This window comes from Cyprinus carpio, chromosome A7 (genome assembly GCF_018340385.1).
Source record: "Cyprinus carpio isolate SPL01 chromosome A7, ASM1834038v1, whole genome shotgun sequence".
Lineage (NCBI taxonomy): Eukaryota > Metazoa > Chordata > Actinopteri > Cypriniformes > Cyprinidae > Cyprinus > Cyprinus carpio.
The window spans coordinates 42,270,584-42,294,285 of NC_056578.1; the positions used below are offsets into that span (position 1 = coordinate 42,270,584).

The 23,702-nt window shown below is 37.9% G+C and overlaps 1 long non-coding RNA gene across 1 annotated transcript; it reads left to right on the plus strand.

Moving 5' to 3' along the window:
• The first annotated feature begins 12,551 nt into the window (after window positions 1-12,551).
• LOC122145486 lies at window positions 12,552-13,213 on the plus strand. The gene is made up of 2 exons (XR_006160368.1): window positions 12,552-12,614; window positions 12,980-13,213. It is a non-coding gene; the product is annotated as an uncharacterized LOC122145486 (long non-coding RNA).
• Window positions 13,214-23,702: the final 10,489 nt, after the last annotated feature.

The following is a 23,702-nucleotide window of genomic DNA, read 5'->3' on the forward strand; positions in this document are numbered from 1 at the left end:
CTGTAAAACACGAGTTGACATTTTGAAAACTATTAGAACAAAATCCTCTGTAAATCATCAGGGGTCCTGAATATATCAGAAATTAATATGTACCTAAGAATGCTAATATGGTAAGATTTTTTACCCATCCATCCAGTCTTCCATGTCGACATTATACAGTACATGTCAAGTACAAGTAAATACAAAACTACTCCAAACATATACTAATGGGCAAAAGTAAATAAAATAAAAGATTTATGTGAAGTTTAGCTAAATATAAGTGTTTCCACTTATACATTAATTGCTGTTATTAAAAGATAAAAACTTAAATATTTATTCTATTTTTATTTATTTTAGTTAATTAGAGATACTTTGAAATAAATATTAAATATTAAACAGCCATATTAGGGCTGTTCAGCCATGAAGTCACCTCCTTGTCACATCCTTGCTGCAGGTGTACTGTTTAATAGAATCTAATAAATGTAAAATCTTTGATGGCTTTATGTTCTGATTATTGGTTCAAAATTGCAGTGCATTTCTTGCCAATTATACATAGAATATTTAACTAACATTACACAGATGTTAATGTATGGAAATGTGAAAACTTTAAAATGAAAATTGCCTGCAGAATTTTTCCACTTTCATACTGATTGTGTATTTATGCTCTTTCAGTAGTGTGCAGGTCATTGTCATATTATTTAATTTAGTAATATGTCTAATTTGCCATCTGGCCGGTGCTTCAGAGCCGCAAATACCAGTACAGTCAGGCACAAGAACAGTTTTCTTCCCTCAGGCAATCGCGGTGGTGGTAAGTTTTTTGTTTGTCTATTGTGTGATAAAAATGTGCAATATCCTTATATTTATTTGTTACCCCTTCATCCAAGTACATCTCTGCATCTCACTCTACTCTATTCCATTATCATCTATAGCACAACTGTTCATACAATTTATGTATTTGCAATTTTTTTTTTTTCCTTTTTTTTTTTCTGTGTGTTGTTGATGTCTCTGTGTACTGGAAGATTATGTCACTAAAAAACAAATTCCTTGTATGCGTAAGCATACTTGGCAAAAAAGCTCTTTCTGATTCTGATTCTGATTACTGAAAAGGACTGGATTCACATTCCAGTTATAATAACATTAAGCCTTTTAATTGCCCGTATTGCTGAAAATACATTAAATAAAGCTTTAAATGATATACTCACTTGTAAAATGGATTTGTAAAATCCTCGGACTTCAATAACAACTCAGCAGCTGATGTCTCTTGGATCAGGCAGAAGAGGCTCTTTTATAGGGCTCTAAACTGCAAGTCTAGACACGTATGAAAACACACAGGTCTACAAGGAAACTACAAGGATTTTCTTCCATGTAATTTACTTGATCATGTAAATTCGTTGATATCTATTTATTTATATATCCCACTCTAATTATTATTATAAATTATTAATAATTATTTCCACTGTCTTTTTGTTAAAGAAAGGTTAAATTTGTAAGGAAAAGTTTCATGTAAATTTGTAGTACAAATGTGGTAAATTATTAAACAGGGAAAGTCTTTCACAGTTGAAGTATTTTGTCCATGATTGTGTACATTCTTTACATTATTATTTAATTTTGATTTAAACAGATTTCAGCTTTTGTTCTGTTGTTAAATAGAGGTCATATTAAAACTCTATTGGAAACTCATTACTTTATGCCTTCATCATTTATTTCTGCTACTTTACACTTTATTTAAACAGATTTCAGCTTTTGTTCTGTTGTTAAATAAAAAAAAAATCATCCCATAGAAAGCGTTCTTTCCAGTATTTTCTTTGTGGGGAAAAGCTTCATTAAATTTGAAAAGTAAGTTCTTGTATCTTTCAACCCCCCTCAGATGTTAATTTATGTTAATTAGAATGCACTCCTGCTTGGCTTGAACCAAGGTTAAAATAAATGCTTCTTTCAGTATTATTGAATTCCAATAATACACCCCCATTGCATTTATTTTCTTTCTATGATTTTACAACAAATTGAGGTCAGTATGTGTTTCAGTAACCCAAATTTTTACTTTCACACTGGGAAAAGCATTTTTAATCAGCATTAAATTCCTCACTGAACTTTGATCTTAAACATATGAAAGTGTTTGGGCTGTAGTAGACCTATTGCATTTCATAAGAATAGCCTGTGTGTTTAAAGTAGCACATAAAAATAATTATTCTTACAAATATTTTAACTCAAACTATATAATAATTTACAACATTAAAAAGCTGAGTTAATAAATAATCCATGAGTCTTGTGTGAGAGTTACAAGCAAATGTATTTAATTGCACCATTAATGTGATATAATAATAGATGTTTTTCTTCTTTGGAAAAAACCAGGCTCGGTTACGTACGTAACCCTCGTTCCCTGATGGAGGGAACGGAGACGTTATGTCGAACGACATATGGGGTCTCACTTGGGAGGCCAATCATCTCTGAGTTTAAGAGAAAACGCCAATGAAAATTGGCTAGTGGATTTAATTTACCTGAGCCACTCCCCGTGCCTATGGGTATAAATAGGCGACAGGTGCATCCACTCTTCAGGTTTTACGCTGAGGAGCCGAGAACATGTCCCAGCAACAGTGAATGGTTCAAGATTGTGGCATGGGGACATAATGTCTCGGTTCCCTCAGGAGAACAAGGTTTACGTACGTAACCGAGACGTTCCCTATCTGTCGGTCACTACGAGTTATATCGAACGACATATGGGGTCCTATGGAAAACGCCACAACCCGAACACAGTCACAACCCTGTGGTGCTGCAATTGTCGACAAGCTACGGCGTGTCACAAAAGCTACACTTAAGGTCGTAACCTTCCCAAAGCCTCAGCGCAAATTCACTGACCTTGGTACTGAAGGGGACCAAAAGGGTGAGTACATCACAGCTGGAGAAGGCCATGCTGCTGTTCTGTCCACAAAAATGGAAGGGATTTCAACTTTCAGTGCAAGATTGCTTCAAATCTTTCCTATTTGTTCTTTCAGCTTGGCAGAACAATGGGGAAGCGAGCCTTAGAAAAAAGGCAGTACTTCCCGCCAATTACCTGTTACCCAACACACGGGAAGAAAACTGGCTCTACATGAAGGTTGTAAAACTCGCAAAGGTGTTAGGTGTCGCCCAGCCCACAGCTCGACAGATGTCTGGCAGAGATGCGCCGTGCGCCAGCGCATTGGAGGAGGCCACACTCCGTGTGGAGTGAGCCCTCACCCCCAGGGGGCACAGCTCGCCTTGAGAATGGTACGCCAAAGTGATGGCATCCACTATCCAGTGGGCCAACCTCTGCTTGGAGACAGCCCTTTCCTTTCTGCTGACCTCCAAAGAAGACCAAGAGCTGCTCAGAGCTTCTGAAGCTCTGGGTGCGGTCCACGTATATGCGAAGCGCTCTTGCGGGACACAGCAACGTCAAGGCTGGATATGCCTTCTCCAGGGGCAGTGCTTGCAGGTTCACCACCTATTCTCAGAAGGGAGTGGTGGGAACCTTGGGCACGTATCCAGGCCGGGGTCTCAGGTCAACGTGAGAGTAGGCCGGCCCAAACACAAGGCACTCTTCACTTACCGAAAATGCTTGGAGGTCCCCGACCCTCTTGATGGAAGTGAGCGTGATAAGGAGTACTGTCTAGACAGGAACTCAAAGGGACCCCTCTGAAGTTCAGCCAGAACAATAGAGAGGTCCCAGGAGGGTATCAGGGGTGTCCTAGGAGGATTTAAACCTTCTGGCACCCCTCAGGAACCTAACAATCAACTGGTGGAGTTTCACTCGTTCGTTCTGGTGTTTACATCCCCCCGCACGCGCACGTGAGCCTGGCTTTACAGAAACTCGCTGATCAGATCACAGGGACAGAACAACAACACTTAAAACAACAATTAAAACAGACTCTGTTTTAATCATTCTTGGGGATACAGGACATTAAGGTACATTGCTTGTCATCATTTGTCACTTTTTGGAATAAAAGTGTCTGTTAAATGAATAAATATTTATGTATGGGGTCAGTTTCAGTTTTTTTTTCCAAAGAAAAAAAACATCTATTATTATATCACATTAATGGTGCAATTAAATACATTTGCTTGTAAATCTCACACAAGCCTCATGGATTATTTATTCTTATGAAATGCAATAGGTCTACTACAGCCCAAACACTTCTGTATGTTTAAGATCAACGTTCAACGAGGAACTGCTGATTAAAAATGCTCTTTCCAGTGTATAAGTAAAAATTTGGGTTACTGAACACATACTGACCTTAATTCATTGCAAAGTCATAGAAGCAAATAAATGCAATGCGTGTGTATTATTGGAATTAGATTAATAAATCAGTGGCAGAGACAGAGACTTATTTTCTTTGTTTGATCGTACTGAAAGAAGCATTTATTTTAGCCTTGGTTCAAGCCAAGCAGGAGTGCATTCTAATTAACATGAATCAACATCCGAGGGGGTGTTGAAAGATACAAGAACTTATTGAATGATTGATTAGTGTCTCATGTGATCACTCAATGAGTGTTTCAACCGGGGAAAGACAGCAGCTTGAAAACACTGTCACTAACCACAAAAAAATCCATTCAGTGTCCATGAACTAGTGAGAAAGGTAAAATTGTAACTTGTAATCTGTTTACCTATTATGCTTCCAAAGTAACCTTCCCAACACTGGGAAAAAGAGAGACTTATTTCTAACAGTTATATCTGCATTATTCCAAAGGAGGACTTTGTGGGGGGGAGAAACTAAGGGTGCATCTCAATAAATTAGAATGTTGTGGAAAAGTTCATTTATTTCAGTAATTCAACTCAAATTGGGGAACTCGTGTTTTAAATAAATTCAATGCACACAGACTGAAGTAGTTTAAGTCCAACACCAATTCACTATCTCAACAAATCAGAATACTTCATAAGACCAATAAAAATGGGACAGCAGAACATTATGGTCTACTGTGTCAAAAGCAGCACTTAAGTCTAAGAGTACCAATACTACCGAATCTCCAGAGTCAGTGGCAAGAAAGATGTCATTGAGCACTTTTAAAAAAGCTGTTTCAGTAGAGTGAAAATTTCTGAAACCTGATTGAAATATATAAAAAATTTTGTACTCTGCCAGGAAGCTTTGGAGCTGACACAAAAACTACTTTATCTAAAAATTTTTGTTAAAAATGGAAGATTAGAAATGGGTCTGAAATTTGATAAGTCAGAGTAATCTAAATTAGGCCTCTTAAGTCTGGGGTTGAACCGAGGCATGTTTCATATACTCAGGAATGACTTCTAACTCAAGACATTAGTTTGTAAAATTTAAGATCATTGGACCCATCACATTAAACACTTTTTTAAATAACCGCGCAGGGATCATATCTACAGGTGAACCTGTAGGTTTGAGCTGCTTCACAATATCATTCAAGAAAGACATTGAAATAGGTGTAAACTGACTAAGCTCACCTATATTTTTTAACTGACCTGCAGGATCACCAAGAGCCAGTTTGATGTTATGTCTAATTCCAGAGATCTTATCAATAGTAAACTGGCAGAACCGCTCACATATAGCTACTGACTCTGTCGGGTAGGTACATACAACAGGGTTTAGTACAGCATTTATAATATTAAAAAGTATTCTTGGATTATTATAATTCTTGTTTATTAGAGTAGAAAAATAGTCTGATTTGGCCACTCTCACCGCATTCTGATACTTAAAAAGGGAGTCCTTAAGCATCTCATAAGAGATCTGAAGTTTGTCCTTTTTCCATTTCCTCTCAGCCCTCCTCAATGCCAGTGGCATATTAAAAATAATAGGATTATGGTTGGAAAAGCTATGATCACATATCTCAATGTCACCCAACGAGATTCCATGGGACAATATAAGATCAAGGGAGTGTCCCTGTATATGTGTAGGTCCTGTAACCAGCTGCACCAAGTCAAATGCTTCTGCTAGGTTGATGAAGTCTTTAGCAAGTGAATTTTGGGGGCAGCATATGTGGATATTAAAATCCCCAATAATTAAAAAATTTTCAAAATTCGGGATAATGCCCCCCAAAAAAATCTGCAAAATCCGTAAGAAAATCTTTATGTGGCTTTGGAGGCCTATAGACCACAGCAACAGCTAGCGGAGTGTCAGAGTCCAGGACAAGCAACTGCAGTTCAAAACTGTTATATGTGGTTCTTTATATAGCCAGACATTGAAAGCAGTCCTTAAAAATTGTAACCAAACCACCACCCCTCTTCACAGAACGGGGGGAATTAAAATATTTACAACTGGGTGGTAACAACTCCGAAAAAGGTGTTAAATCTCCATTCGAAAGCCACGTTTCAATGATAAATAGGAAGTCCAAAGTTCGGGAAGTAAAAAAGTCTCTGAGAATAAAAGTCTTATTTACCACAGACCTCACGGTTGACCAAAGCCATCTTTATCTGCGCTGAGTCTTCAGCCTGCGCTGAGTCTTCAGACACCACGACGGCGGAGGCGAGAGGTGTAGAGGCCGTTGATCCCCCGTGCTCGGTAGAATGGGTACGTTCAAAGCATAGGCACCCAAAGTTGAACGCCAGACGTAGGAGCGGTTACACTCACCTTCCCTCGTAGATCGACCAAGCCTAATATTCAGCAAATTGCGCGTCCGAAGCAGAAGCTTGAGCTTGATGGCCACCCCGCCACGCTTACCCCATCTTTTTTTCGGCGTCTATTCAATGGAACATAATATGGTGAACAATGCAGTTACGCTGGTAGAGATGCCAGGAAGGGAGGAGGTGAATGCCCCGATCCCTTCTGAGTTTGATTTTGTAGCACTTCAGCAGAGATTCACAGATTTTAAAAGCATTTGGCGGTCATATAATAAAAGTGACGATGTGACTTGTAATAAAAACAGCAACAACCACATAGACATAAATGAACAAAAAAACGCAGACGACAGCAAACAGCGTGCCACACACAACGGCGCCATCTTGTTGTGTGTCCAAGAGCAGGAGGAAACTGCTCAGAGAGGATGACAGCAACTCTGAAGCAGCTGCAGGAGTTTATGACAAAGAGAGCAGGAGGAAACACAAATTCTCCACAAATGTGGCTTGAATGGAAAAAAGCCACTCCTCAAAGCCACTCCTTTCTGTCTAGAACTGTTCCCTCTCATCCTGCCAGACTTTACTGGTTCTGCTTCTGGCCCTGGCATCTCATTTCTGTTGGGACCCCGATACTTGACTCCAGCTCCTCTCTGCACACTAAACATTCTCATTCGGGGAGTTTGGTGGGCCTTCGACGCTGCGTCCCCAATGACGCTCTGATTGGTGTGACCAAAACAAGCCCCCCAATATTTAACTCATGGTAAGTTCATGTTCGAACTGCACTGGGCTACGTTTCCAGATAACGATGTATCTTAGATTAATTAATAGTTTCTTATGGAGGAGGTAGAGCGAAACAGATGTCATTTTCAGCAGATTTAAAGGACACCATACAAGTAAGGAAAAAACAAAATGTATGGGAGGACTTTGCTACAAAATTAACTGCAACCAGGGTGTTGCGTTGGGATGGCTATTTGTCGAGTTTTGTATTAAAAAACAGGCCAGGTGAGATATGCAACTTTATTGTTCAAGCCTCTCACTCCCCCACTAGCAGGCAGTAGTTAACCATATCACCACATCCCCCTTTCTGAGATCACTTCTCTTCATCAAGAACATATCTACACAAATAGCTGGATGTAACCATACAATATTTTTTTTTTTCCATAACTACATATAACATTTTAAAATTTTTATCCATGCAACATCTTTTTTTTTTCTCTCTCCTCAAAACTTTACACATCTGGTCCCACTATTGAAGCCTTGTTTTCAAGTTCAGGTGCTGGTTTACACCCTGAGATTCCTGCTGGTGGTGCCACTGGTGTGGGTACTAGGTGACTCCGATTTTGATGAAAAATACCCTTAGGTGAATCCACGTGGTAAGATCTGGAAGTCCCTGCTGACATAATCAAAGTCACTTTTTCTCTGGTGTCACTGATCCACACAGACTCTCCTGGGTGTAACTATGGTAAATCATATGCTCTGTGTCTTTTATTAAATAGTTTTCCTTGTTTCTTTCTCCTAACCTTTTCTTCTTCTTTCAGTCGATTCAAGTCCATCCAGCCTGGGTTCAACACTGATGGTATGACCGGGACTGTAGTTCGCAGCTTTCTGCCCATCAGCAGTTCTGCAGCACTATATCCATTGGCTAATGGTGTTGCCCAATACTCCATAAGAGCAAGCTATGTATCTGCTGCTTTGCTAATCTTCTCTTAACTGTGAAAATCCTTCAGTCCTCACTGCCCTTTCAGCTTCCCCATTGGCTTGTGGACATCTGTGAGAGAAACCCCACTCTTTAGCGAATTTCTTGAAGTATTCTGCACTGTACTGTGGGCCATTATCTGACATCACTTCAGTAGGAATTCCATGACGAGCAAACATACTTTTGAGATGGGTTACTACACATGCAGCAGTTGATGATGACAGTTTTGCTACTTCCATAAACTGGGAAAAGTAGTCAATCACCAGCAAGTAACTGCTATTAGTGCTGTTGGATCTTAGCGCTGCGTTCCACCTTGACCACAACATTCTTTTGCATAGACTAGAAAACTTTGTTGGTATTAATGGAAGTGCATTAGCATGGTTAAAATTGTACTTGTATGACCACCATCAGTTCGTAGAAGTGAATGAAGAGGTATCATATCGATCACAAGTGCAGCATGGAGTACCTCAAGGCTCAGTACTAGGGGCCGTTACTCTTCACGCTTTACATGTTACTCTTAGGAGATATCATCAGGAAACATGGTGTTAGCTGTGTTAGGAAACATGGTCACTGTTATGCTGATGATACTCTGCTCTATATTTCTTCATGGCCCAGTGAAACATACCAATTTGAAAAACTAGGGGAATGCATAGTCGATATAAAAAAAAAAACTGGATGACGAGTAATTTCTTATTGTTAAATTCTGAAAACAGAGGTGTTAATTATAGGACCTAAAAACTCTGCATGTAATAACCTAGAACGCTGTCTAAGACTTGATGGCTGCTCTGTCAATTCTTCGTCATCAGTTAGGAACCTAGGTGTGCTATTTGATAACAACCTTTTCTTTTCAAAGCCACGTTTCTAGCATTTGTAAAACTGCATTTTCCATCTTTTTTTTTTTTTTTTTTTTTTCATCTCAAAAATATATCTAAATTACGACCTATGCTCTCAATGTCAAATGCAGAAAAGTTAATCCATGCACTTTTGACCTCAAGGTTAGATTATTGTAATGCTTTATTGGGTGGTTGTTCTGCACGCACCAAAAAATTTACTCTAAATACTCTAATCTACTTTCTTATCTAATGAAATAAATGCCACAAAGATTAATAAACAAGACCGGCTCTGTCAACACTGCACTGGCTCCCTATCAAACATCGTATAGATTTTAAAATCTTGCTTATTACTCTTAAAGCCCTGAAAGGTTTAGCACCTCAGTATTTGAACGAGCTCTTGTTACATTATAGTCGTTCACGTCCTCTGCATTCTCAAAACTCTGGAAATTTGATAATACCTAGAATATCAAAATCAACTGCGGGTGGCAGATCCTTTTCCTATTTAACGCCCAAACTCTGGAATAACCTACCTAACATTGTTCAGGAGGCAGACACACTCTTGCAGTTTAAATCTAGATTAAAAACCCATCTCTTTAACCTGGCTTACACATTACACACTAATACGCTTCTAATATCCAAATCCATTAAAGGATTTTTAGGGTGCATTAATTAGGTAAACCTGAACCAGCATTTAATTAGGGTTGAAGCTAAACTCTGCAGGTTTGCGGCCCTCTAGGAACTGAGTTTGATACCCCTGCATTAGACTGTCTTAAAGAGGCCAATAAGAGGAACAACAATTTTCAACAGCAGCTCAATGAATCAAATCAATAAAACCATGTTGATTAAGTGTTTTTGATGGCCATGTCTTTGTTGAACCACCCAAGACCTAAAACCTTTGAAATACTATAAGAATTATTATGAGTTCTTCCAAGTGTTTCTGAAGTGAATGACTAATGGTTGATGGTTATTTTCAAACATAAACTTGTAAGTTTAGATATTATTAATATATAAAGTGTATATAATAAGGGTGATAGTACAAATATTTGTACTTCATCTAGCCAATACATTTCTACAGGTACAGACAAAAAAAAAGTTTATTGCAGACATGTTTTATCAGCACTGTTCTACATAATTATGAATAATTAAAAAATATATATTTTTTTCTTTCCTTTTCTTTCTAATTATTTCATTTTTAATTCATTTAAACAAAAAAAGTAATAAAGAGAAGTACAATCAAAACCTTATATGCACTTGAATAGAGTTAAAGGTGCAATCTGCTGGTTGTCATTCAGGTGACCTCATAACTCAGTCTTCTTACGATGTACTTTGGACTTTACGATTACTCCAGAGCACTCTTAGATCTGCAATGATTTTCAAGTGCTACTTAAGTTATGATGCTTTTGGGGAAACAGACTGTTATACTAAGATCAGTCGTACAATCGTTATTACGATCTACTTATGCCTACGATGCTTTTCGTATTCTATTGAGAATTTGACACTTTAAAATGCTATGAGAAACTAAAACATAAACTATAAAAAGACTGCCGAAAAGAGGAGAAAATCATCTTACACCAGCTCTTACATATAGTATAAAGCTTTTTAAACTACTCATGTCATGACCACCATTACTAGACTTTTTTTTTGCGTTTTATTGTATAGGCTTATTGTGGTCAATTTTGACTAACGTAAAATTTACAATAGATAATCTAAAAAGAGAATAGATGTTTTTTTTTCTCACATAGATGTATAGACTATTATTACAACTGTGGCATGTTGTAGCTATAAGTCAATATTGGCCTGGTTATATTTACCTGTAATTAAAGGCTAGCCTTAATATAACAACTTGTTAAGTTAGGTTGACTGCCCGTGGCATTTTAAATTAAAACATTCTGTCAAAATAGTTTCCATGTGCTAAAGTATTAAATACATTATATATCCTATGTAAACAAGTAATTGTTAACTAGGAATACATTACAGCTATTTTATCAGCCAACTTTGGATGTGTGGATAATACCACAAAAGACAATTTTACAAAAATAAACACAAGCAATAAAAAAAAAAAACTTACGAGGGATCATGCCCTGGGACTGCGCCAAAATGATTCACACTTCAACCTCCCCATTGTTCATACCAAAACTATGACCCCTTGCTGGCAATTTTGAGATTGCATCACAGAATTCTGAGAAAAAAGACAGAATTGTGAGATAAAAAGTCACAACTACCTTTTTTACTTTTAATTCAGTGGCAGAAACGGGCTTCCACTGGTAGATGCTTTAAGGGACCACTCAAAGGGAATTATTGATGTGAACATTGCATTTAGAGAATGAAATCTGATACTCTGTTTTGCTGTTGGTCTGTCTCTATCATGGATGCTTTTTTGTCGGATCGGATATCAGTCGATTAGACAGGACTAATCCAAATGCAATACTGCATTATGGTTGTTACTGTTAAGCTCTGAATGCACAAAATATCTGAACACCCGCAACACTGATAGCGCTCAATTAAATTCACTCAGATTAGTCAAGTATCATTAGTGTGACTCTCGCTTAGAGCAGAACAAAAGTGTGTTCAAGCATCAGACTTTTCTTAAAGTACAGAACTTTTTACCTGTGACATTCGATCATATTTTCATTAATACATTTTGAAAATCACGTAATCTCACTATAAGAACAAAACCGACCAACAGTATCTTAATAGCACAATATTGGCCAATATTTAAATCTCCTATTTGGTGTAAGGTAAAGCATTAATGCATTATAGACTGTCCTTACTTGACGTGACATTATTACTATTGTTTAACATTAGTGTTTATTTTTGTTGTTATTTTGGTTAAGTGATTTTATAAAAATTGTTAACTTAGTTATTTGTGACATTACCTCCCACAATTCTTCAGGTCATGTGATCTTAACCATTCTGGGAGTCAGACTGATTGAAAACACTTCAGATTTTTCTACACTGATCATCAGCACACTGCAGTCATGACAGAAGTTGCAGGTGTATGTGGAGTTGTAACCTGGACCAAAGTGAAGCCGGTCACTCTAGAAGTGATAAAGATTTGCATTGAGGTATGAAACAGAAAATCACTACTATAGTATACACACTGTTTGTTATGGGATTGGTTTGGTGCTGTAATATTTTTATTTATTTATTTATTCACAATTTTTTGTACGTAAATTCACAATTTTTTATGGATGCGCATGTTAACGCTACATACAAATGATAACTGCCTATTTTTATAAAATAATAAATTCAGCATTTTTAAAAATACAAAACATGGTAATGAATAATCGCTCTGGATTAAAACCCTACAAAGTTATGTACAATATTTCAAAACATGTCTAAAATGTATTTTTTATGATTAAAATATAACTAGTTTAGTATTGTAGTTAACTGCATTAACTGTTAATAAATGTATCTTCTTGTACTGTCTCACCATATTAATAAGAGTGATTTTATCTGTTTATTTCAGGTGAGGCCACAGATAGAGAAGATGTAAATAAAGATACTGATAATGGGAAGATTTTCATTCCTGTGGTCGACTCTCAGATGTGTGAATGGAATGAACTATGTGGTCAAGGTAAGTGAGTGTTTTTGTTTGATTTTGCACTTTTTTTTGTTTGTTTGCATTTTTATGCATTGTGAGCTTGCTTGTGAATTCATCACTGAAAGTCGAGGCACAACTTGCACACTACCAGTATCAACTAGTCAACTGTGGCACAGTGTCCTAACCAGGTGTGATGTGTCAAGTAATTCGTCCATCCTCACTGAAAGTTAGTCCTAATCAAGTCACGCTTCTTGCATTTGCACATAATTTTCTTAACTTTGAGAACTTTTTTCTCAACTTTGTAGCACTGCTGGACATGCCTAAATGTAGTCGACAGATGTCACTGTCAAACTTGTATAGTGTTTGTCTATATTAAAATTGATTTCTTTCTCTATCAGGTGTTGGTTGATGAACATGGGGATGGGAGTGTGTGTTCATGCAATGATAAAACTTTCCTGTAATGGAGGGAAACCAAGTGTGACTGGAATCAAGTTCCATAAAACCTTTGATGACCCACTGATCCACTTCTGAAAACTTACAGAAATAGTCTGTCTTTATTTAATAACAGACACATGTAATGAGAGGAACTAGTGAAATAGTTTCAATCCTCAATATTAAACTGTATTCAAGTCCTCCAGTGTCAGTGTGTTTACTGAACAATATCAAACTCACTTCACAAATGTTTTACACTGAAAAATATTTACGCTTTTTTTTTTTTCTAATAAAATTGAGTTTTAAGATTTTATTGACTTAAGTGACTTCAACTGAAATATGTTATACAAAACCAAGAGGTTTGTGTTTGTCACATTTGTTTTGTTTCGACATCAATACAACTGTTTTTAATAACACAATCAGTCTATAAACACACAAGGATTTATTTCCATCTCACAACAACGAGAACTGCTTCTTTTGAATGGTGAGATGAATTTCAAAATGAGTAGAAATAAATAAAACTATTTATTTATAGGTAAAACTAATTTGCTTATAGAAAATTAAACCCATTTTGGTCCCACTTTATATAAGGTGTCTTTTTAAAAAAAAAAAAATGTAATTGTTAGGTAGCCTACAGTCTCCTGATGATGTTCATGTTCGTGTTGAATTGCAAAACGTTTGTTGCTGCTGAGGCAGAATACTGTTACAGTTAATCACAGTTTCGATGATTAAGGTTTAAGCGTTAAGGTAATAGAGTCAAAATTGTAAATGTAGAAGTAACTATTTAAATTAATAACAGGTGTAATTACATTTTGACTAATTGAAATAAAAGCACTTGAATTAAAATGATAATAATTTAATTGTAAAGCACAGCCACCATCAGACTTTAGCACCTATTTTTACTTTGAAATCTTTTTGATCTTAAATACAGATTTAAATTCATAAGATATAGTTTATAGCTATGATACTGTTTTTTTGAAATCGAATCTTTGCATAGCTATGACTGGAAACACTGGCATTGGTAACACTTTATAATAACATTCAGTTATAAGTTACTTATAAGTTATTAGTTAATGAATGAATCATTTACAAAACATGTCTATACATTCATCGATTTACAAATGTGTTGTAAGTTATCTTAAAAAAATCAAACAGATCATTAGTAGATGGTTTATAAGTTATTAGTTGATGCATTATTTATCACTTATGAATCACTGAAGTATTTATGTCAAAACTGTTTTGTATAGTTACTCAATAAACATTAGACTTCAGATTAGGGGATGCAGAAAGTGTTATAAATGACTTGTACATATATACAAATAATTTGTAACAGGTAAGAAAAGTCTACAAATGATATGTAACACATTTACAAATGATGAATAGTTTTCACTAGATTAGGGGATGCAGAAAGCTTTGTAAATGATTTATGCATGCGTTTACACATCATCTATAACAGGTGTTGAACACTTTGTAGTGTACTGCAGTAGGGCTGCACGATAACAGAAAAAGTGATAATCACGATTATTTTGCTCAAAGTTTTAATCACAATTATTCTTTTAGTTCAGAACATTTATTCACTTCAGTGTTTTTTTTTGCAATTTACAGCCATATATATATATATGAAAACATAAACAGAAGATAAATACTATAAGGTACTGTATTGATGCTTCTGACAATGTTTTTTTTTTTTTTTTTTTACTCTGTAAAAATAAAACGGCCTCTTTTTAAATGGTAATAACAAAATCAAATTAGAAATGGTAATAACACATTTCAAATGGTACTAACAAAATCAAATTATAATAAAACTGCCAATGTGAAAAACGGAAACTGTTAATTTTTTTTACTGCCCTATGATATGCCAACAAGTACATATTTATGCATACATCTTACAGATTTTTGGCTAAAAACACAAGCCTGTCAACTTGATCTGGCTTTAGGGAAGATCGCAAGCAAGTAACTACATTTCCAGCAGTACTAAAAGCCCTCTCTGAAGGAGAGCTTGTGGCTGGTATGCACAAGTATTTCTTTGCCACTTTTTTTGAAAGCCTTGGATAGACCTTTTCATTTTCCTTCCACCATTTTAGTGGGTCCCCCTCACTATCCAGGTTGCATGACTGTAAGTAAGACTGCAGCTCACAGGCTACACTGGGCTCCTGGTTGTTAGTTGGCAAGGCTTGTTCAGCAGTTTTAAATTAGCTTCCTAAACTCATCTTTTTCTTTGGAGCGCATCCAGCTTCAGCATTCTCAGTGTTTTCTTGTGCTGGTTCTGGGGGCGTCACCTAAACACGAAAAAAAGACATTTAGAACTAATTTTAAGGAGTCACAAATCACTATAGAAATCTCAGTGCACCTCTTTTTTAATTACCATCATTGCCACAGTCTGCATCTCAACTTTCAGTCTAGCTTGTATTGATGTTTTGTTGTCTTCAGCGTAGTATCTCATCTTAAAACATGGATCCACAGTAGATGCCATGTCCAAAAGAGCCTGGATATGTGGGTCGCTGTATTTTTAATTTAGGTACTCCAGGATTTTACACTTTATTGCTCTTGACAGGTCAGTATCATCATCCTTAACTTTCAAGATTGACGAGTTGAAAAGATGAAGAACTGGCTTTACAAATGACACACTGACGTACTTTTGGCCAACAGTGCATCTGTAAACTTAACTAGAGGGTGCAGGGATTTGTTGATCGCCTCGCCTCTAGCACATCCATGTCATGTGCAATGGCCTTTTGCTGTTCGATGACTCTCTCTATCATGGCCTGACGTGATCTCCACCTCGTTTGACACTCTGTTTTCAGTGAGTGCTCGGGAAGCTTCAGCATATTTTTTTGTGCTGCTAAAAACTCCCTCTTACGCTTCCAGCTGTAGGAGAAGGTGCTCACCAACCTCTTGCAGAGGCCCACAGCCCGGTCAAGTCTTGGATCCTTCATGGCATTCTCTACAGAAAAAAAACATTATCAGAATAAAATTATCAAGCCATGGCATAAGAAGACTTTTTGTTTATTGTGAAACTTTTAATCAGAAATAAATCTTTTTTTTTTTTTCATATTATGTAGTACACATACATAAGACTATTATTAGCTATTTATTAGTAAACACTGACTTATTCTAAATTGCTCACACACACACATGCATGCACATACATTCACATTTAATGGTATTTGACCAGTCAAATATAGCTTGTTTTTCTTTAGCTTTTCTAAATCTCTGTAATTTGATTATTTGTCAAAATAAATAAGATGGTTATACTTTATGACTCTAGGTGTCACTGTAATATCAGAAAAATTAATAAAGGCATTTTTAAAATTGTCAAATAGTTTCACTATATCAGGGAAAAAAAAAAATGTTAACACAACTTACAGATGGATAAATGCAGTCTATGACCAAAGCAGTGTAGTCTCGTCCAGTTATTTACAGATGCTGCCCTAATCATATTAGCTGTATTGTCCATTGTAATGCATACAATACGAGTCGTTCCTCCTGCAAACTCCATGCAGAGATCGCTTCTTTGAGGCCCGCTGCAATACACTCTGCCGTATGGTCTTGTGGGAAAAAACAAAGATTGCAAAAGCTTGCTTCTCATCTCAAACTCGCTGTCAATGAAATGAACGGTCAAGCTCAAATACGGTTCCACAGATGTACTTGACCATAAGTCGGTTGTGGCAGCAAAATATTCAATGCTACAAATTTCTCTTTCTATTTCCAATTGGCATTTCGCATACAGTGAGGGCAGCGCAACTTTAGAAATATGGTTGCGTGAGGGGATGTTGTATCTTTTGTCAAGTGTGGCAATCATTTTTTTTAAAACCCTCACTGCTCACGGTGCTTATTGGACACATATCCTTGGCTAAATGATACGCAATCACCTCTGTTATTTCCTTGTGCCTTTGCGAGCAAGGCAAATATGGTATTGCACTGAACAATGTCCCCAATATTGTTGTCTGTGTCGTGGATGGCTGGGGATTTTTTGTGGTTGCGGCTTGTGTCTTCAGCCTTTGAAATTCCTGATATTGTACTTTGTGGTGGCTTTTAAGGTGGTTAATGAGGTTTTTGTTGTATTACCATGGGATGTTTGGACGGAACAGGAGCACAGTTTGCTCAAGACTCGTACTTGATCAACATCACATTCATCGAAACCGAAATAGTTCCAAACAATGGAGTATGACCCTTTTTTGGGAACTAACGAACATACTTCTGCACCTTCCTGTTGCTGCTCTGCCATTGTTTGTTCAACCCGAATGACTGTAAATCTCATGATGTCAACTTCTACCGTAAGAGAGAGTGCGCTTGCAATCTAGGCGTTGTCACGTCAGACTTGTGACGCAGTCTATCATCCATTCCCCAAGTTTACAGCAATATGTGAAATTGCATAGGCATGAACAACCCATTAATCACTTAATTAACCCTCGCATTGAGTTCCTCAATGACGGTTTAAAATTATTTTTAGATTCACCAGTACAGATCAGAGTCTGGAGGTATGTACTTGTGATGCCTGTGTTAACGGGGTTCCCTTAGTTGTCGCTGAAAAGGGGTTTTCCGAGGTTGCTGATTGGATGGAAGTCTTGGGAAGCCCGTGGTTGGGTTGTAGGCTGACGATGCGGAGGTGTGGGCTGGTTGAAGTTGAACGGGCACTCGAGGTCAGACTCGGAGACACGGCGTTACAAAACTTAACTCAGAACATGAAACTCTCCAAACGGCACAGAGAAAAGAAACTAAAATAAAAGAACAGAAGTATTAAAGTTTGACGAGACTAGGTGGTGTTTCTTCGCATCGGGGACTAGTAGCGAGCAGCAGGCGTGCAGGCCGAAGCACGCAGGAACGGCGCTCGAAGAACGCTAAAAGTGATGACAACGCATGACTAAAAGCAAAAGCTAAAAAAGCGGCTAAAAAGCCGGCATGTATGATAGCGCAAAGCTAAACGCAAGCTAAAAAGCTAAAAGCTAAAATGCAAAGGCTAAAAGCTAAAAGCTAAAAGCAAAATTTGATGGTGTCCTGAGTATTTAAACTGGCATTTTGGCCACACCTCAAATGTTGTCCTGACCAATTAGATATTGTCTTTTCTCGGGGTGTTGCGATATTTGACCCACCCATTCATAAATCATATGTGGATCTTATCAAGCATGTTGTCCGCATATTTTTTCCCGCTCTTTGCAGGGTATAATTTGGACATGATTTCCTATAACAAGAATATGATACATATATGATGACAAATAACTGATGGTCAGAAACGTTTCAAGCAAGAAGATTCGGAACACACACATACTAAACATGAATATGATCCCTTAAGCTATTCAAGAGTTATTTAAAAAGACATACACAATAAGTGATTAGAAACATTATAATTCAATGTGTGGGTTACATGTATGATATGGAGTTAAGCAATGGACTGATATCCATTTTGAAGTCTTTTTTGAGTTCATTTTGGTGCATATATGCATTGGAGGGCATTATCTGTGCCATTCTGTGGTGTAAGGATATGTCCTGTGAAGACCAGAGAGGTTAACAGGTCTCCTTAGGAATTTCAGTCTGGGTTTCCTTCGAGGTGGGGGAAGTCAATCCAAAGAGCTTGTGATCATGATTACTATCATGGGTTTACATGTGATGGTATCGCTGTGCATCTCTTTGATTACTTGCCCCAAATTTGACAATCTCTTCTTCGAATTGAAATTGTCAATAATTGTTCTAATGGTGTTAATGTTGAAAGCTGTTCTGTGAAAGAGCTGGTTTGGTTATCTTGCTTCAGACTGTGGTGCTAGGAGTTGATTTACACCATCCTGTTGCCTTTCCGAGGAATTTGGCTTCTCTTGTTTCAACCATGCTCACGATCGAATCTTTAATTTGTCTGGTTCAGGCCTGATACGCTACACCTTACAAAAAAGTACTGGGATTAGTTTCACTATAAAATATAACTGCTATTAGATCTTGATTAGCTTCTTAAAGTCTGTTTTATTATGATTGAAACTGAAGTCAATCTAAACACAGACTTGACCCTCTTTGTATCCTTAAAGGGGTAGTTCACCCAAAAATGAAAATTTGATGTTTATCTGCTTACTCCCAGGGCCTCCAAAATGTAGGTGACTTTGTTTCTTCAGTAGAACACAAACAGAGATTTTTAACTCAAACCGTTGCAGTCTGTCAATCATATAATGTAAGTGGATGGGAATCACAGCTTTGAGAGTAAAAAAAAAAAAACATACACAAACAAAACCAAATTAAACACTGCGGCTCGTGATGATACATTGATGTGTAAGGACACAAAATGAGACTTCGGGTGGGTCTGTGCAAGAAACTGAACAGTAATTTATTTACCTCTGGTTTTCACCGCAATGCTTGAACTAGTCCTGAGCACATTTGCGTCTTCTTCCTGCTTTACGGGAGGATCACCGACTTATAAGTGCATTACCAGCACCTATCTCTCAAATGGACCATTGACACTCCTAATTGAGCTTGTAGATAGCGTGCAAATGATGTAAAAAATGGTCAGAGGAGAATTGGGTGTTTCTCCTTCCCCTCCCTTCCTTCCAGTTTCCTTGCTAAATAATTCCACCCTGGTGTAGCAGAGAAAGACTGAACTGGTCTGAAGACTGAATTTTTAAAAAGCTACAAGAATACTTTTTGTGTGTAAAGAAAACAAAAATAACGACGTTATTAAACAATTTCTTCTCTTCTGGTCAGTCTCTGGTCATATTTGCAACGGTCTCTGGGCAGCTATTTCGTGCATCCAAAAAAATAAGTTCTATGTAAATGAATGGAGGACTCCTGAAATCTAAAAAATTGCTTGATGAACACAATTAATTCACCGTATTTTTCGGACTATAAGTCGCTTCTAAGTATAAGTCGCATCAGTCCAAAAATATGTCATGACGAGGAAAACAACATTTATAAGTTGCCACTGGACTATAAGTCGCATTTTATTTAGAACCAAGAACCCAAGAGAAAACATTACCGTCTACAGCTGCGAGAGGGCGATCTATGCTGCTCAGTGCTCCTGTAGCCTACCCCTGAAAACATTAACTGAAAACAACTGAAAACTGTTAACTGAAATATTAACTTAATTTATTTAATTAACTGAAAACAACTGAAAACTGTTAACTGAAATATTAACTTAATATGTAAATATGCTTTCGATTGGGGCATACACAGAACAACAGGCTGAATAGATGCCCGGTATGTTAACATAAACACATTAACAGTTAACTACACAAATAGCATAAAGAACATACCGGGAGGCTGAATAGGCTAAACTTAACATAACAAGCCAGCAAGACCAACAGTTTCTAGTAACGTTAAGCAAGTTCACCAAGCTCCCGCGATCTTATTCCACTTCACTGAATCCGTTGAAATTCTTCATCCTCTGTGTCGCTTCTGAACTACTCTGCCAACTCCGGAGGAAGATGAAGAGCTGTCTCCTCTTCTGCGGGGCTGTCGTCAGACTCCGCATCAGTTCGAGTTATTCTGGCCTTCTGAATTCCGACAGGATGGTTTTGGTTGTCAGTCTGTGCTGTGTCAATCTGAAGTCCATGCTGTGTCAATCCATCCAAGGACTTGCTGGAAAGTTGCATGGCGCATTCTCCCAGTTGCCGTGGAGCTGTGCTCTCCATCCACCATCCACCTCCTACTACAGGCGATGCAAGACTGCCTTAAAGCTCTGGTTCACTGAGATGTCGAGTGGCTGGAGTACTTTGGTTAAGCCTCCAGGCATGATGGACAGGTATGGAGTTGCAAGCTTTTATTTTTATCTTTGAATTGTGTGTGTATGTGCGCTCACATACTGTCCATCACAAGCAGGGCTTTGCGTGTTTTAACGAGCCATCAGGACGCTTAGTGTAGCACTTTGTAAGCGCCAATGTTAAATAATTGTCTGATTCAGCCACCCTTCTCATTCACGGCCACGACCAACGGTGGGGGGGATTCGTCTTTGGGCATGGTTTTCCGTTGAAAATGACCATCGGTGGCAATTTCAATCCATCTCCACAACATGCCAGACACCACTGTTAAGGTGTGATTTCTCATGAACAGTTGTCACTATATTCACACTTTTCTGCCCTTTCTCTGCAACACTTCGGCCCATGGGGCGATGGGAATGACCCCTACGCAAAAAATGACACGCTGTATTCAGTAACCTGCTTTTCAACGAACTCACGGAAACTGTCGACCTTAGCTTGGAAGTCTACTGGCAGATTCTGACACAACGTTGTCCATGCTCATGAAGCCCCCAGCAAAATCATTTATATTCATCTCCTTGGCAACTACCAGGGCGTGGAGACATAAATGCACCGTTGACAAGCCTCTCCCGGCAGCGTGTTCAAGCACCCATCTGTGGACTCGTTCCTCCAGCTCTGGCCATCTTGCTTTCAGCCCACGATTAGCTTTTTTTGTTTTCTTCATTAGAGTTAGAGTAACCTCTGTTTTACGCCAGTCCCTCACAAGTTTCTCACTCACTCCAAACTTTCTTTCTGCTGCTCGATTACCGTTTTTGGCTGCATATTTTACTACCTGCAGTTTGTAATCTGCAGAATAGGATTTTCTTTTGGGGGGCATTTTGTTTGCATTCAGTCTTTTCTCAGTTGTCTTTAAGTTAATATTAAGTTAACAGTTTTCAGTTGTTTTCAGTTAATGTTTTCAGGGGTAGGCTACAGGAGCAACTGAGCAGCATAGAGCACCCCTCTCGCAGCTGTAGACAGTAATGTTTTCTCTTGGTTCATTTCTCTCGGTTCATGTCAAATTAATTTTGATAAATAAGTCACACCTGACTATAAGTCGCAGGACCAGCCAAACTATGAAAAGGTGCGACTTATAGTCCGGAAAAATACGGTACATCTTTCAAATCAGCAACAAAATCTGAAATGAACTGCCCCATAAAAACAGCAAGAATTAAATTTAATATGCCCTAGATCTGAAAGGAAAACCACACTTTGAAGCAGATAAAACAGGAGAATTTGCTCCAGGCTCAAGATCCCTATCCCCAGCTACCTCTGTCTCGCCATCCCAGAACCCAGATAAGGTTGCAAAAGGAGTTTGCGGAGATGTTGTCTACCTTTCCCAGTCACACCAACCACATACAACATACAATAGTTTTGATGCCTAAAACTGATGGCTCATTGCGGTTCTGTGTTTAAACAAACCAAATGTAGTGTCAACATTCTTTGTGTTATCAATGCCCCTAGGATGACGTTTTGCTTGATTGTTTGGCTGCAGCTAGCTTTTACTTAAGACTGACACCAATATGTGATGCTTTCTTTTGTATATTTTCTAGCAGCTTTTGGACTGGATACTCCAACCACAAACTGCCACTGCCTATCTTGTTGGTATAGTCAATGCAGGGGTTGTGACTCTGGAAGTGTACAACCTGACAGGTGGAAGTTTGGTACCAGGGCTTCCACTTGGGTCACGGGTCGGTCCACAAATTGATAAGACTGCAGACATTTGCAGCTGGCAGTTTGACTAATCTCATTAAAAATAGTGCACCGGACCTGGTCAATGATTCAATCCCCCTTTCACGAAGACGGTCACTTGCAACAGACACACCCTTCGTTCCTGAATGAATCAGCCATTCGAACGAATCAATTTAAATGAATGATTCAGTAAGAAAATCAATATACTGTACATTATTGTAGGTCCTCTATGCCCCGCCTCTCTCAAACACGTTGTTTTCTGCAAAGTCCCTCCTTCGGACAAGCGCAGTCTGCTCTGATTGGCCAACTGCACACACACACACAACGCGCAAAACTCTGCATTTGAACAGTCAATAGCAAATTCTTTAATAACATAAAGTACTTACAGTAGCTGATACTGGTGGATGAAGGGCCCCACAAGAGGTAAAGCCCAGTGTTAATGCGGCCCTGTGTGTAAGTGCTACTGAGGAGGAAGAGGAGGAAGACTGGAGATTTACGGCTCAGTGTAGGAGAATTTATTTATTTATTTAAATGTTTAAATTTTAATTAAATCTATTGACACAAATAGATAAAGTGCTATAAAAGAAACATTTAATAGTTTCTTTTGGATGTTTTCTTTCCACTAGTCCGAAAAAAAAAAAAAAAAACACTATGAAAAACCAAAAAGTCCGAAATCTCAAACTTGACAGGTGCATGAGAAAATGTGTTTTTGTCTGCAGTGTCTACCCTTAAAAGTCTTAATAAATCATATGATGGGGAGTTGTCTGAAACCTCAGGCTTCCATCTGAGAACCCTTTGACCCTCTCAGATCTGTTTGTGGACTCTGTGCAGGTCCATGTGAATCACACATTTCACCCATGAGAAAGCAGGCCTGCCGAGTGCCTCAGGCAAAGTATTGGCCAATAAATAACTCAGGACTCAGGCCTAGGTAACAGGTCCAGTCACTCTCATTTATTACTCTGAAGTTTAGTTGCAATTATCAAAGAACCTGACAGCATGATGAAGTGAAGTGAATTGAGCCTTTAATGCGAAATAACACCTCATATTTAAGGTAGTGTCTTTTTTTTTTTTTTTCAGGTCCACTTGGTTCATTTTAAATATACTTACAGTATACTGACCTTGTGGAGCTCAATAGTTCAACTCTGTTTACACAACTGTACTTCAGATTCAAATCAATACCCATAAAGCCATGAGAGAGAGGAGTAGTGAATGGCAGTAAATCAATGCAACTGATGCAATAAATAATGTGACAAAGCTAACATGACACATGTACATCTTACTACACACATCC